General features: G+C 45.3%; 1 protein-coding gene and 1 long non-coding RNA gene across 3 annotated transcripts in view; one reads left to right on the top strand and one right to left on the bottom strand.

Annotated features, from left to right (window-relative positions):
• The window catches only part of CNTNAP5 (contactin associated protein family member 5), a 737,066-nt gene that overhangs the window by 248,231 nt on the left and 474,056 nt on the right, over positions 1–14,779 (top strand). The window lies entirely within an intron of this gene.
• The window catches only part of LOC134945000 (uncharacterized), a 65,608-nt gene that overhangs the window by 21,120 nt on the left and 29,709 nt on the right, over positions 1–14,779 (bottom strand). For both annotated transcript variants that reach the window (XR_010182012.1, XR_010182013.1), the window contains 2 exons: positions 4,607–4,683; positions 2,959–3,042 (listed from right to left, as the gene is read on the bottom strand). This is a non-coding gene — a long non-coding RNA (uncharacterized LOC134945000). The remainder of the gene's footprint in view (positions 1–2,958; positions 3,043–4,606; positions 4,684–14,779) is intronic.

The raw sequence follows: 14,779 nt of genomic DNA, 5'->3' as shown, positions 1-14,779 counted from the left end.
GCAATGTAGCCCCGCACCCTTTTTGCCTGAACACAGCCGCTGTTACAGGGGACGGGGGAGGAGGAGGCTCCAAGCTGCCAGCGATGCTACCTGTTAGTGTGACAGGCCCAGCAGCCGGCAGCAGCAGAGGAGACAGGCGGCGCACTGGTGCAGCATGGATGCAAAGCAGGGAGCGCCTCTCCTGCCTGGCGGCTACCTGCTTTGCTCCCTTTGCTGAGCGGGTAGCACCGGACCTGGGTGCGAGACACCCGTCACGAGTGAGATGGTCCGAGAGGAGCAGTGTACAATATATATCTTTACATTCTGCATCTTAGTTGCATCACAAGTGCAGCGAAATCACACTCATAGTGTTCTAGAGTTGTTAGACTGCAACTTAAACCACATAGGAACTGTTTTTACACACATAAAAGTCACAGGTGGAGCACAAAAGAACTCAGCATGAGGAAAAGCCATGGCCGCTGCATCAGAACCTTTTTACACAGATTTAGACTCACACAGATCTACCGCATTGATCAGTGTAAGCTCGTAATGTAGTTTTGTCACTTGTACAGTATGTGTTTTATTTATGTGAATAAGATGCACATTTTCAACTAAAAAGACACTTAGGGCCACCGAACTCTGACTTTTTTTTAAAGGTCACTTAAAAGCCATGGTTTTGCCTTGTAATTTAATTGTCCCTTTTTGAAAAACATCCAGGTTCGGATGGCATCCCGCATGGCCGCCGAACTCGGGCGTCATTACATCCGGTCCTTGGTGCGGCCAAGTGCTTCAAAAGGAGCTATGTAGCCCAACTGAAGCAATCTTAAGAAATTACACAGCGGCATGCTGACAAATGGCTACCATCCATAAATACACTGAGTCAAAATCCAGAAGTTCATTCTTTCACCCACAGATACACTGTTCTAGCTTAGCTATAATGATAACTTGTTCTCTAAATGATCAGCAGTTTGTTCAGCAGCATCGCAGCCTCATTACATCACATCCATGACACTGCCAGGAGCTTTGGATACTGGCACCGAATAGGTACTGTGGTTATTAACTTGTAAAAAACAAAGGGGATGATTCAGACCTGATCGCTGTGCTGCTAATGTTGCTGACCTGTAATCAGATAGTCGCCGCCCAAAGGGGGAGTGGAAATTCACCCATGCAAGTGTGCGATCGCATGCGGGCAGCTGCAAATCCGTTCGCACCTCACTCAGTGTGTGCAGTCTCTGCACAGCCCAGGACTTACTCCTACAGTGCGATTACAGCAGGCTGATTGTGGCCGGATTTGACATCAGACATCCTCCCTAATAACGCCTGGGAACGCCTGCGTATTTCCAGACACTCCCAGTAAACGGTCAGCTACCACCCAGAAATGGCTTCCTTCTGTCAATCACCTTGCAAACACCCATGCAAATGAAATGTCTGCACCATCCTGTCACTGACCGGTGATGCCCGTTGTTGTTGGCCGACGCGTGTACGCGTTGCGATGCATACGTATGCGCAGTTATGACCTGACTGCCTGCTGTGCGAAAACTCACAGCAGCGATCAAGTCTGAATAAGGCCCAAAGTGTAGTGCACTACTGACTGGCTTAGGCACTGATTTTCAGCTGGAAGAGAGGGCGCTTCTCCTGTTTAAAGAGTGCACTTGATAAATTTTGCTTATATATTTATTTATTAACAGTTTCTCATATAGCGATCATATTCCGTAGCGCTTTAATGGTTACTTTAATTGGTTACCATGGACAACTTCTCCACTGGCTTACTTCTCCACTCTTTTCACTGCTTCATGAATAGATCCCATTGCACAATAATGGACATGCTTTGCCCAAAGTATTGGTTATTCTGGGCTCATTGGGCACCACTGTGCCAGTGTTGCATCAATTTGAGGTTCATACAGCAAAGCTAAAATGCACTAACCTCAAAATAGGGGAAATTGTTCCCTAAAGACATTGGGGGTAATTCAGAGTTGATCGCAGCAGCAACTTTGTTAGCAGTTGGGCAAAACCATGTGCACTGCAGGTGTGGCAGACATAACGTTTGCAGAGAGAGTTAGATTTGGGTGGGTTATTTTGTTTCTGTGCAGGGTAAATACTGGCTGCTTTATTTTTACACTGCAATTTAGATTTCAGTTTGAACACACCACACCCAAATCTCTCTCTGCACATGTTATATCTGTTCCACCTGCAGTGCACATGGGAGGTCATTCCGAGTTGTTCGCTCGCAAGGCGATTTTAGCAGAGTTGCTCACGCTAAGCCGCCGCCTACTGGGAGTGAATCTTAGCATCTTAAAATTGCGAACGACGTATTCGCAATATTGCGATTACACACCTCGTAGCAGTTTCTGAGTAGCTTCAGACTTACTCGGCATCTGCGATCAGTTCAGTGCTTGTAGTTCCTGGTTTGACGTCACAAACACACCCAGCGTTCGCCCAGCCACTCCTCCGTTTCTCCAGCCACTCCTGCGTTTTTTCCGGAAACGGTAGCGTTTTTTCCCACACGTCCATAAAACGGCCTGTTTCCGCCCAGAAACACCCATTTCCTGTCAATCACACTACGATCGACTGAGCGAAGAAAAAGCCGTGAGTAAAAATCTTACCTTCATAGCAAATTTACTTGGCGCAGTCGCAGTGCGGACATTGCGCATGCGCACTAAGCGGAAAAACGCTGCGATGCGAAGAAATTTTCCGAGCGAACGACTCGGAATGACCTCCATGGTTTTGCCCAACTGCTAACAAAGTTGCTGCTACAATCAACTCAGAATTACCCCCATAAATATGTGTGAACACACCAGCTCTTAGCACCGTCTCCTAGGGACTGCTCACACAAGACAATTGTACATGCTACATTGTTATCAGTCACTTAGCATTAACAAGTAAATAAACATGAGGCAAAGCATTTCACTTTCTACAAATATTTTTTTCATGTATAGTTGTAATATTTAAAAGGTAATTAAATGACATAAAGCAACATACAATTTCTTTGCTCTGTTCGCCCTTCAGGCAAGGTCCTCAACTGGCCCAATGGTCTGATGCTAAACTCTCCTCCTCCTTCTGGGCCTGTGTAAAACAAAAGTAGGGGGTCACTAATTCTCCCCCGTAAACTGTATATTTAAGTTAGAATAAAAAGTGTATTGGGGCAAGCAGTGCTGTATTACTGCTTTGTCTGTCTGGTAACACACAGGGCATATGTATTAAGCCTAGTAGTCCTTTTAGTACAGTATTATTATTTTTTTCTTGCAAAAGTCGTCCCATAGGTTTCTGGAGGTACAACAAAATTGCAAGTTATACTATACCAGGCTCTGAAAAGCTTAGCTTACAGAGCTCCCCCTCCACCACTTTCACCAATAGATAATGCCTATAAGCTCATTTTTGTGACTTTTTAAGTATTCAAAGGATCTCTTTCCAGTAAATAATACTTGGCCTACGTAGAAAGATGATAATGCATGCTTATTGAGAAGTTGGAACCGAACATAGACTACTGTAAAGTGATACTGTAGCAATCACTTTATTTTCTACTCTTCACATGCATTGAATCTTATAGGAGCCTGTGTCCTTGCAAGAGATTATTAATGCATGCCCCAATAAATCATTTTGTATTGCTGTGATATGTGGTGAATAAAATGATACTTATCAGGGAAATAATACATGCCAGAATTGTTTTATTACTGTGTTTGACCCCACATGTCTAGCGATACAGGGTATAAGTAAATGTTAATGTCAATAGTAAGAGTATCAGGTATTGATATCCTTTCAGCTGAAGATGCAGCAACATAGCCCATTACTCCTCTGCTGCATACAATAATCTCCCATTTAAGTGTGCTGAGTGATTTTTAATTACTGCTTAGCACATATATACTCATGCATGTTATGATGTACTGTATGGAATATATGTGCTGGCTTGTTCACCTGGGGACCTGCTGTGCCTATCAGGCACCGTGAAGCAACTGGTACTCGGCATAAGGCTTCACACTCCTTCCATGCCCACCCCCAGCCTCCAGTAAAACTCGCCAATGGGAATTTGGGGGCGTGTTTAGAAGGAGTGTGAAGCCTAGTGCTGAGACTTGGTTGCCACATGGCGTCTGGTACACAGAGTGCCACAAATCCCTGGGAGAACAAGCCAGCAAATATATTACATACATCATAACATATATTTTTATATGTGCTAAGTGGTTCCCCCCTGCACTATGTGGTTAGTGCTGCAGCCTCCGCTGCGAATCACATCATTTTATTTCAGCCAAGGTACTCTAATAACATGATAAGCAGAAAGAATGGAAAGGTAGCATTGTGTATTGGGTGCAATTGGCCACAATAAAATCCACTGCTGGATTTGTAACTGGGAGTTTGAATAATTTCAAACAACTGGTTGATCAATATATCAAGTTGGGGCATGTCATCTTAATGGATACATCTTCTGTTCCATTAAATATTCAATAATAACATACAGTAAACTTAAGATGAAGAATAAACAATATTTGCATCCTAATAAGGCTGTAATTGGTTTATGAAAGTCCTATGAGAATATATGACATCTCTACAGCATAATTAGCTGAGTTCTTGCTGATCAACACATTTCCCTTCCAAGGTTTGCCCTCTATGCTCTTATGATTATATATAATTATACCTCATGCCTCGTGCATCACCTGGTGCAACAAGTGCTGACTCATCTGTCAGAATTTTATAATGTGCATTTGTTTTCCTCTAGAAAGAAGAGATTTGATTTTATTTTCCATGCAGAATTCATATTAAAAAGAATCATAACAACCAAGTCAGCTTGTACACATAAAAATGATTCATGAAGGGACCTGTTATGCATTAAAACCTCATTTTCCATACTGCATTTGACATAAGATGTATCTTAGTGATTTTCAGTGCATATTAGTTTTATTTTTCATTTTTCTATACAATATACATTTTCTAAAACTGTTTTCTGGATGGGGAACTTTATGCTTTTCTATATGCTCAATACCATCTCATTTTGCTGAACGTCCGATGTATGGGCTGGAAATTTGCCAATCACCTATATTTTAAAGAGACTCTGGCCGGGATGTATTGGGAGCCAATAACAGCAAAATGTCCAATTTTTGTGGCTATAGCTTCAAACATCGGCATTTGCAAAAATTGGCTAATGTATTAGCAGCCAAATACCATATTTTTTGGCCACTTTCTGCTCTAAATGAGAGCACCCGATAAAAAGTTGGATCCAAATGTTTTGTCCGTGTTAAGTATACAACTCGCCCGATGTAATGGAGTCCGATGTTGCAAGCTGGATACAAAACAGCGCTAAAATTCTCAAAGCATTTAGAGGGTTATTTTCGGACAAGTTGGTTATGAAAATGTTGGAAATCAATTATAAACACACTCTTCAAGCATGTTTGAATAAATAAACACTGTACAATACATTTTGACACTTAAGAAAAAACAAAGAAAAACAGACTTTAATCTGTAAAAATGCTCCATGTACTGTACTTGTCATCTTCACATTATTCTCCCCCCCCCACACACACACACACACACACACACACACACACACACACACACACACACACACACACACACACACACACACACCCCCCCCGGAAAATGTAACTGTAACATAATTTAGGATGATGATACAGTCACAATTTTACACAGTTCCACAATAAACAGACACAGGCTACTGCTGGGACATAGCCTCCTCCTCCTCCTCCTCCTCCTCCTCCTCCTCCTCCTCCCTCTACCAACTTGCCTGGATGCCATGTCTACTCAGAAAATGCCAACCACTGCTGCCTCGCTACTCTTAAACCACCTGCTTCTCTCGAAAATACCTTCAACCTTTCAAAGGACAAAATGGAGGGTGTGGGGGTTATATAGAGTGTGAGATGCTTTGCTCATTTATTTATTATTTATTACTAGTAATTTATATAGCACACACATATTCCACAGTGCTTTACAGAGAATATTTTGCCATTCACATCAGTCCCTGCCCCAGTGGATTTTACAATCTATATCCCCTACCACATGTACACACACACACACACACACACACACACACACACATTTACACTAGGGTTAATTATGTTGGGAGCCATTTAACCTACCAGTATATTTTTGGATTGTGGGAGAAAATTGGAGTACCTGGGAGAAACCCATGATAGCGCAGGAGAATATATAAACTCCGCACAGTTAGGACCATGGTGGGAATCGAACCCATGACCTCAGCGCTGTGAGACAGTAATGCTAACCATTACACCATCCATGCTGCCCGTCATGTGACTTTTGGGGGCCACGGGATGACTTTCTCTCACACTTTTGACCTCCTAAACTAAAAAATGCATTCCGGTAGTGCCGAAAAGGACGCCCATACATTTAAGATACATTTTGGTTGGTCTGAAAATATCAGATGTTTTCTAGTCTAAGTACTATGCCAAGTCAGATCTGATACGCAGAAGCAGGGAAAAAGATGCATGCTATTATATTGGCCGAGTTCCAGGAAATAGACGCACATTTGTAATGACCGATATGGTGCGAAAATTTCCCAGACGGCATTATCGGCTTCCATGACATCCCGACCTCTGACCCTTATAGTTTTGTTTTTCTATTTATATTTGCCTACTATAAATATTAAGGGATAAATGTATAACAATATTCTTGTAATAACATTTTATCTAGTTTTTATGGTATAGATTGGGCATCGCTCATCTTGGCTTCTCTGCTGCGCCTAGGTGCACCATGGTTTATTAGCATAAACCTTTCATCTATTGTCCTAAACTGCAATACAGCAGGGGATTAAGGATGGCTCCATCTGTATGTAGCTTTTACTGTAGTTACACTCCCCATTCAGGACGGGTATAAATAATTGATTTCTCTTTCTCATACTCACTTACCCTTCTTTATGAGTTTCCCAGTCAATGTTATTAAAATGTTAAAATATGCTCTCCCAGTGCAATAATTTGGGATGTTGCCTAGTGGCTCTGGGTACAGTATGTGTGACATTAATGTTGGTAGCTTATGACTTCATTGCAGGGGCATACTGTATTTAGACTTTCTTTTAGGAAACATTTAAGTAGAACCCCCTCCCCCATAATTTCTCTAATATATCTGTGTTTCTCATATAATAAAGAACCTTTTTTCCCTTCTGTTATCTCTATTGGTATCAAATTCAGACCCCATCCGCAGGATTTACTGGAGTCCGAGATCATTGGAGTTGCGTGCGTTACATACAACCACATAGCTATGATCCAGTTAAATGATTTTCCCTGCCTGTGGTCCCTTGCTATCTCTTGGCATGGAGTACAGGTCACATAATGGCATCCTGTACTATCTGATTGGTGGATAGTTTAAACCATTAACCAGCATGTGGCAACCTAGAAATACTCTGAATGGAAAGTGTCCAGTGCCATCAACCAATACCTAGTAACAACCTTGGCTGCCAGACAGGATACTCTGCCTGTTTTTTGGTCAGTTAGCTGAGCTATAAAGTTAAATTGTCCATGGGACAAATGCCACCCTATGCATCCTGTTCTTCCGTGGATCTACCGCACTTTCACTGCAGGATGGCTAAGTCTGGAATAGTCAAGTAAAATATAGCAAATAACACCTGTCAGGTTACTCTCCATTTAATGGGACCTTCAAAGATTATATTTGCTATATTGGAAACATATAAAGGAAGTATAGCCAACAAATTAAAACGTTATTTATCATAGTGTGATACTCTGCAGTTGTGAGGTATCACTTAAAGACCTCTCCCACCCACATACAGTATAATATGCTATTCTCACAAACCATTACTTTAAAGCAATTATCATGACAGCTATTTAGTGACCAGTGAGAGCCTACTCAAATCAGGCCATTTTGAAAAAGGGCATAGAGGTCATTGATATTTCAAAGTTGTTTTAAAATAAAAAATAAAAGAGCTTTTTGATGGGTGGCAGTTGGTACATCTGAGAGAGAGAAAGAGAGAGAGAGCTGTAAAACGCCATTGAGCAGTGCAATGAAGATTAAGGGGTAAGCAGCTGAGAGGGAGAGATTGCACAGGCAGTCCCACTGAAGTGAAAGCTGTACTTACCTTTCTCTGACGTCCTAGTGGATGCTGGGAACTCCGTAAGGACCATGGGGAATAGCGGCTCCGCAGGAGACTGGGCACAAAAGTAAAGCTTTAGGACTACCTGGTGTGCACTGGCTCCTCCCCCTATGACCCTCCTCCAAGCCTCAGTTAGATTTTTGTGCCCGGCCGAGAAGGGTGCACACTAGGGGCTCTCCTGAGCTTCTTAGTGAAAGTTTAGTTTTAGGTTTTTTATTTTCAGTGAGACCTGCTGGCAACAGGCTCACTGCATCGAGGGACTAAGGGGAGAAGAAGCGAACTCACCTGCGTGCAGAGTGGATTGGGCTTCTTAGGCTACTGGACACCATTAGCTCCAGAGGGACCGAACACAGGCCCAGCCTCGGAGCTCGGTCCCAGAGCCGCGCCGCTGGCCCCCTTACAGAGCCAGAAGCAAGAAGAGGTCCGGAAAAATCGGCGGCAGAAGACATCCTGTCTTCACCAAGGTAGTGCACAGCACTGCAGCTGTGCGCCATTGCTCCTCAGCACACTTCACACTTCGGTCACTGAGGGTGCAGGGCGCTAGGGGGGGGCGCCCTGAGCAGCAATAAAAACACCTTGGCTGGCGAAAATACATCACATATAGCCCCCAGGGCTATATGGATGAATTTTAACCCCTGCCAGATTCCACAGAAAAACGGGAGAAAAGGCCGCCGAGAAGGGGGCGGAGCCTATCTCCTCAGCACACTGGCGCCATTTTCTCTCACAGCTCCGTTGGAGGGAAGCTCCCTGGCTCTCCCCTGCAGTTACTACACTACAGAAAGGGGTTAAAAAAGAGAGGGGGGCACAAATTAGGCGCAGTATAACAATACAGCAGCTATAAGGGGAAAAACACTTATATAAGGTTATCCCTATATATATATATAGCGCTCTGGTGTGTGCTGGCATACTCTCCCTCTGTCTCCCCAAAGGGCTAGTGGGGTCCTGTCCTCTATCAGAGCATTCCCTGTGTGTGTGCTGTGTGTCGGTACGTTGTGTCGACATGTATGAGGAGAAAAATTAGGTGGAGGCGGAGCAATTGCCTGTAACAGAGATGTCACCCCCTAGGGAGTCGACATCGGAGTGGATGAGCTTATGGAAGGAATTATGTGAGTCAGCTCTTTACAAAAGATTGATGACATAAGACAGCCGGCGACTCAGCCTGTGCCTGTCCAGGTGTCTCAAAAGCCATCAGGGGCTCTAAAACACCCGTTACCGCAGATGGCAGATACAGACGCCGACACGGATACTGACTCCAGTGTCGACGATTAAGAGACGAATGTGACTTCCAGTAGGGCCACACGTTACATGATTGAGGCAATGGAAAATGTTTTTACACATTTCTGATAATACCAGTACCACTAAAAAGGGTATTATGTTGGGTGAGAAAAAACTGCCTGTAGTTTTTCCTGCATCTGAGGAATTAAATGAAGTGTGTGATGATGCGTGGGTTTCCCCCGATAAAAACTGTTAATTCCTAAAAAGTTATTAGCATCATACCCCTTCCCGCCAGAGGATAGGGCACGTTGGGTAACACCCCCTAGGGTGAATAAAGCGCTCACACGCTTGTCTAAACAGGTGGCACTACCGTCCCCGGATACGGCCGCCCTTAAGGAACCTGCTGACAGAAAGCAGTAAAATATCCTAAAATGTATATACACTCACACGGGTGTGATACTGCGACCAGCAATCGCCTCAGCCTGGATGTGCAGTGCTGGGGTGGCTTGGTCGGATTCCCTGACTGACAATATTGATACCCTAGATAGGGACAGTATATTACTGACTATAGAGCATTTAAAAGATGCATTTCTATATATGCGTGATGCACAGAGGGATATTTGCCGACTGGCATCAAGAGTAAGTGCGCTGTCCATTTCTACCAGAAGAGGGTTATGGACAAGACAGTGGTCAGGTGATGCGGATTCCAAAGGCATATGGAAATATCGCCTTATAAAAGGGAGGAGTTATTTGGGGTAGGTCTGACAGACCTGGTGGCCACGGCAACGGCTGGAAAATCCACATTTTTACCCCAGGTAGCCTCTCAACATAAGAAGACGCCGTATTATCAGGCGCTGTCCTTTGGGCCCCATAAGGGCAAGCGGGCAAAAGGCTCCTCATTTCTGCCCCGTGGCAGAGGGAGAGGAAAAAGGCTGCAGCAAACAGCCAGTTCCCAGGAACAGAAGCCCTCTCCCGGTTTCTGCCAAGTCCTCAGCATGACGCTGGGGCTTTACAGGCGGACTCAGGCACGGTGGGGGCCCGTCTCAAAAATGTCAGCGTGCAGTGGGCTCACTCACAGGAGACCCCTGGATCCTTCAGGTGGTATCTCAGGGGTACAAATTGGAATTCGAGACGTCTCCCCTTCGCCGTTTTCCTAAAGTCTGCTTTACCGACGTCTCCCTCCGACAGGGAGGCGGTATGGGAAGCCATTCACAAGCTGTACTCCCAGCAGGTGATAATCAAGGTACCCCTTCTACAACAGGGAAAGGGGTATTATTCCACGCTGTTTGTGGTACCGAAGCCGGACGGCTCGGTGAGACCTAATTTAAATCTGAAATCCTTGAACACTTACATACAAAGGTTCAAATTCAAGATGGAGTCACTCAGAGCGGTGATGGCAAACCTGGAAGAAGGGGATTATATGGTGTCTCTGGACATCAAGGATGCTTATCTCCATGTCCCAATTTACCCTTCTCACCAAGGGTACCTCAGGTTTGTGGTACAGATCTGTCACTATCAGTTTCAGACGCTGCCGTTTGGTTTGTCCACGGCACCCCGGGTCTTTACCAAAGTAATGGCCGAAATGATGATACTCCTTCGAAGGAAGGGAGTTTTAATTATCCCTTACTTGGACGATCTCCGGATAAGGGCAAGATCCAGGGAACGGTTGGTAGTCGGGGTAGCACTATCTCAAGTAGTGTTGCGGCAGCACGGTTGGATTCTTAATATTCCAAAATCGCAGCTGATCCCGACGACACGTCTTCTATTCCTAAGGATGATCCTGGACACAGTCCAGAAAAAGGTGTGTCTCCAGGAGGAGAAAGCCAGGGAGTTATCCGAACTAGTCAGAAACCTCCTAAAACCAGGCCAAGTGTCAGTGCAGCAGTGCACAAGGGTCCTGGGAAAAATGGTGGCTTCCTACGAAGCAATTCCATTCGGCAGATTCCACGCAAGAACTTTCCAGTGGGACCTGCTGAAAAAATGGTCCGGATCGCATCTTCAGATGCATCAGCGGATAACCCTGTCACCAAAGACAAGGGTGTCTCTCCTGTGGTGGTTGCAGAGTGCTCATCTTCTAGAGGGCGCAGATTCGGCATTCAGGTCTGGGTCCTGGTAACCACGGATGCCAGCCTGCGAGGCTGGGGAGCAGTCACACAGGGAAGACATTTCCAGGGCTTGTGGTCAAGCCTGGAGACATCACTTCACATAAATATCTTGGAGCTAAGGGCCATTTACAATGCCCTAAGCCAAGCAAGACCTCTGCTTCAAGGTCAGCCGGTGCTGATCCAGTCGGACAACATCACGGCAGTCACCCACGTAGAGAAGCTGCAAGGATTTTTCGCTTGGCGGAAAATCATGTGATAGCATTGTCAGCAGTGTTCATTCCGGGAGTGGACAACTGGGAAACAGACTTCCTCAGCAGAAGTCTTCCACATGATTGTAAACCGTTGGGAAAAACCAAAGGTGAACATGATGGCGTCCCGCCTAAACAAAAAATTGGACAGGTATTACGCCAGGTCAAGGGACCCTCAGGCAATAGCTGTGGACGCTCTGGTAACACCGTGGGTGTACCAGTCAGTGTATGGGTTCCCTCCTCTTCCTCTCTTACCAAAAGTATTGAGAATTATAAGACGGAGGGGAGTAAGAACTATACTCGTGGCTCCGGATTGGCCAAGAAGGACTTGGTACCCGGAACTTCAAGAGATGCTCACGGAGGACCCGTGGCCTCTACCTCTAAGAAGGGACCTGCTCCATCAAGGACCCTATCTATTCCAAGACTTACCGCGGCTGCGTTTGACGGCAGGGCAGTTGAACGCCGGATCCTGAAGGAAAAAGGCATTCCGGATGAAGTCATCCCTACCCTGATCAAAGCCAGGAAGGATGTAACCGCAAAGCATTATCACCGCATTAGGCGAAAATATGTTGCGTGGTGCGAGGCCAGTAAGGCCCCGATGGAGGAATTTCAACTAGGTCGATTCCTGCATTTCCTGCAAACAGGAGTGTCTATGGGCCTAAAATTGGGGTCCATTAAGGTTCAAATTTCGGCCCTGTCAATTTTCTTCCAGAAAGAACTAGCTTCAGTTCCTGAAGTTCAGACGTTTGTAAAAGGGGTACTGCATATACAGTCTCCTTTTGTGCCTCCAGTGGCACCTTGGGATCTCAATGTAGTTTTGGGGTTCCTAAAGTCACAATGGTTTGAACCACTTGAATCTGTGGAGTTAAAATATCTCACATGGAAAGTGGTCATGCTGTTGGCCCTGGCCTAGGCCAGGCGCGTGTCAGAATTGGCGGCTTTATCCTGTAAAAGCCCTTATCTGATCTTTCATTCAGACAGGGCGGAATTGAGGACTCGTCCTCATTTTCTTCCTAAGGTGGTTTCAGCGTTTCATCTGGACCAACCTATTGTGGTACCTGCGGCTACTAGTGACTTGGAGGACTCCAAGTTGTTGGACATAGTCAGGGCCCTGAAAATATATGTTTCCAGGACGGCTGGAGTCAGAAAATCTGACTCGCTGTTTATCCTGTATGCACCCAACAAGCTGGGTGCTCCTGCTTCTAAGCAGACTATTGCTCGTTGGATTTGTAATACAATTCAGCTTGCACATTCTGTGGCAGGCCTGCCACAGCCAAAATCTGTAAAAGCCCATTCCACAAGGAAGGTGGGCTCATCTTGGGCGGCTGCCCGAGGGGTCTCGGCTTTACAACTTTGCCGAGCAGCTATTTGGTCAGGGGCAAACACGTTTGCTAAATTCTACAAATTTGATACCCTGGCTGAGGAGGACCTGGAGTTCTCTCATTCGGTGCTGCAGAGTCATCCGCACTCTCCCGCCCGTTTGGGAGCTTTGGTATAATCCCCATGGTCCTTATGGAGTTCCCAGCATCCACTAGGACGTCAGAGAAAATAAGAATTTACTTACCGATAATTCTATTTCTCGTAGTCCGTAGTGGATGCTGGGCGCCCATCCCAAGTGCGGATTGTCTGCAATACTTGTACATAGTTATGGTTAACTAAATCGGGTTATTGTTGTTGTGAGCCATCTATCCAGAGGCTCCTCTGTTATCATGCTGTTAACTGGGTTCAGATCACAAGTTATACGGTGTGATTGGTGTGGCTGGTATGAGTCTTACCAGGGATTCATAAATCCTTCCTTATTGTGTACGCTCGTCCGGTCACAGTATCCTAACTGAGGCTTGGAGGAGGGTCATAGGGGGAGGAGCCAGTGCACACCAGGTAGTCCTAAAGCTTTACTTTTGTGCCCAGTCTCCTGCGGAGCCGCTATTCCCCATGGTCCTTACGGAGTTCCCAGCATCCACTACGGACTACGAGAAATAGAATTATCGGTAAGTAAATTCTTATTTTTGGGTAGCATCCTGACTCCATTCATTGTTGTGGAACAGACATAATTTGTCATATATCTATATACATATCAGCACTGCAATGTTGCTTTCTGACTGCTAGTTGTGTAAACACTTTAAAGGCCCAAATGCTCACGCGAAAGCTGAGATGTGACCCAGATTACGTAGTGATGTGCACCGGAAATTTTTCGTGTTTTGGTTTTGGGTTCGGTTCCGCGGCCGTGTTTTGGGTTCGGACGCGTTTTGGCAAAACCTCACAGAAATTTTTTTGTCGGATTCGGGTGTGTTTTGGATTCAGGTGTTTTTTTCAAAAAACCCTAAAAAACAGCTTAAATCATAGAATTTGGGGGTCATTTTGATCCCATAGTATTATTAACCTGAATAACCATAATTTCCACTCATTTTCAGTCTATTCTGAACACCTCACATCTCACAATATTATTTTGAATCCTAAAATTTGCGCCGAGGTCGCTGGATGGCTAAGCTAAGTGACCCTAGTGGCCGACACAAACACCTGGCCCACTTAGGAGTGGCACTGCAGTGTCAGACAGGATGGCCCTTCAAAAAAATTGTCCCCAAACAGCACATAATGCAAAGAAAAAATGAGGCGCAATGAGGTAGCCGTGTGAGTAAGCTAAGCGACCCTAGTGGCCGACACAAACACCGGGCCCATCTAGGAGTGGCACTGCAGTGTCACGCAGGATGGCCCTTCAAAAAAATACTCCCCAAACAGCACATGACGCAAAGAAAAAAGAGGCGCAATGAGGTAGCTGTGTGACTAAGCTAAGCGACCCTAGTGGCCGACACAAACACCTGGCCCATCTAGGAGTGGCACTGCAGTGTCACGCAGGATGGCCCTTCAGAAAAATACTCCCCAAACAGCACATGATGCAAAGAAAAAAAGAGGCGCAATGAGGTAGCTGTATGACTAAGATAAGCGACCCAAGTGGCCGACACAAACATCTGGCCCATCTAGGAGTGGCACTGCAGTGTCACGCAGGATGGCCCTTCAAAAAATACTCCCCAAACAGCACATGACGCAAAGAAAAAATAAGATTTTACTCACCTGTAAATCTATTTCTCGTAGTCCGTAGTGGATGCTGGGGACTCCGTAAGGACCATGGGGAATAGATGGGCTCCGCAGGAGACTGGGAACTCTAAAAG

This window comes from Pseudophryne corroboree, chromosome 7 (genome assembly GCF_028390025.1).
Source record: "Pseudophryne corroboree isolate aPseCor3 chromosome 7, aPseCor3.hap2, whole genome shotgun sequence".
In the NCBI taxonomy this organism is placed as follows: Eukaryota; Metazoa; Chordata; class Amphibia; order Anura; family Myobatrachidae; genus Pseudophryne; species Pseudophryne corroboree.
Note: the sequence above shows the minus strand (reverse complement) of the source record. Positions and strands in the feature narration are given on the sequence as shown.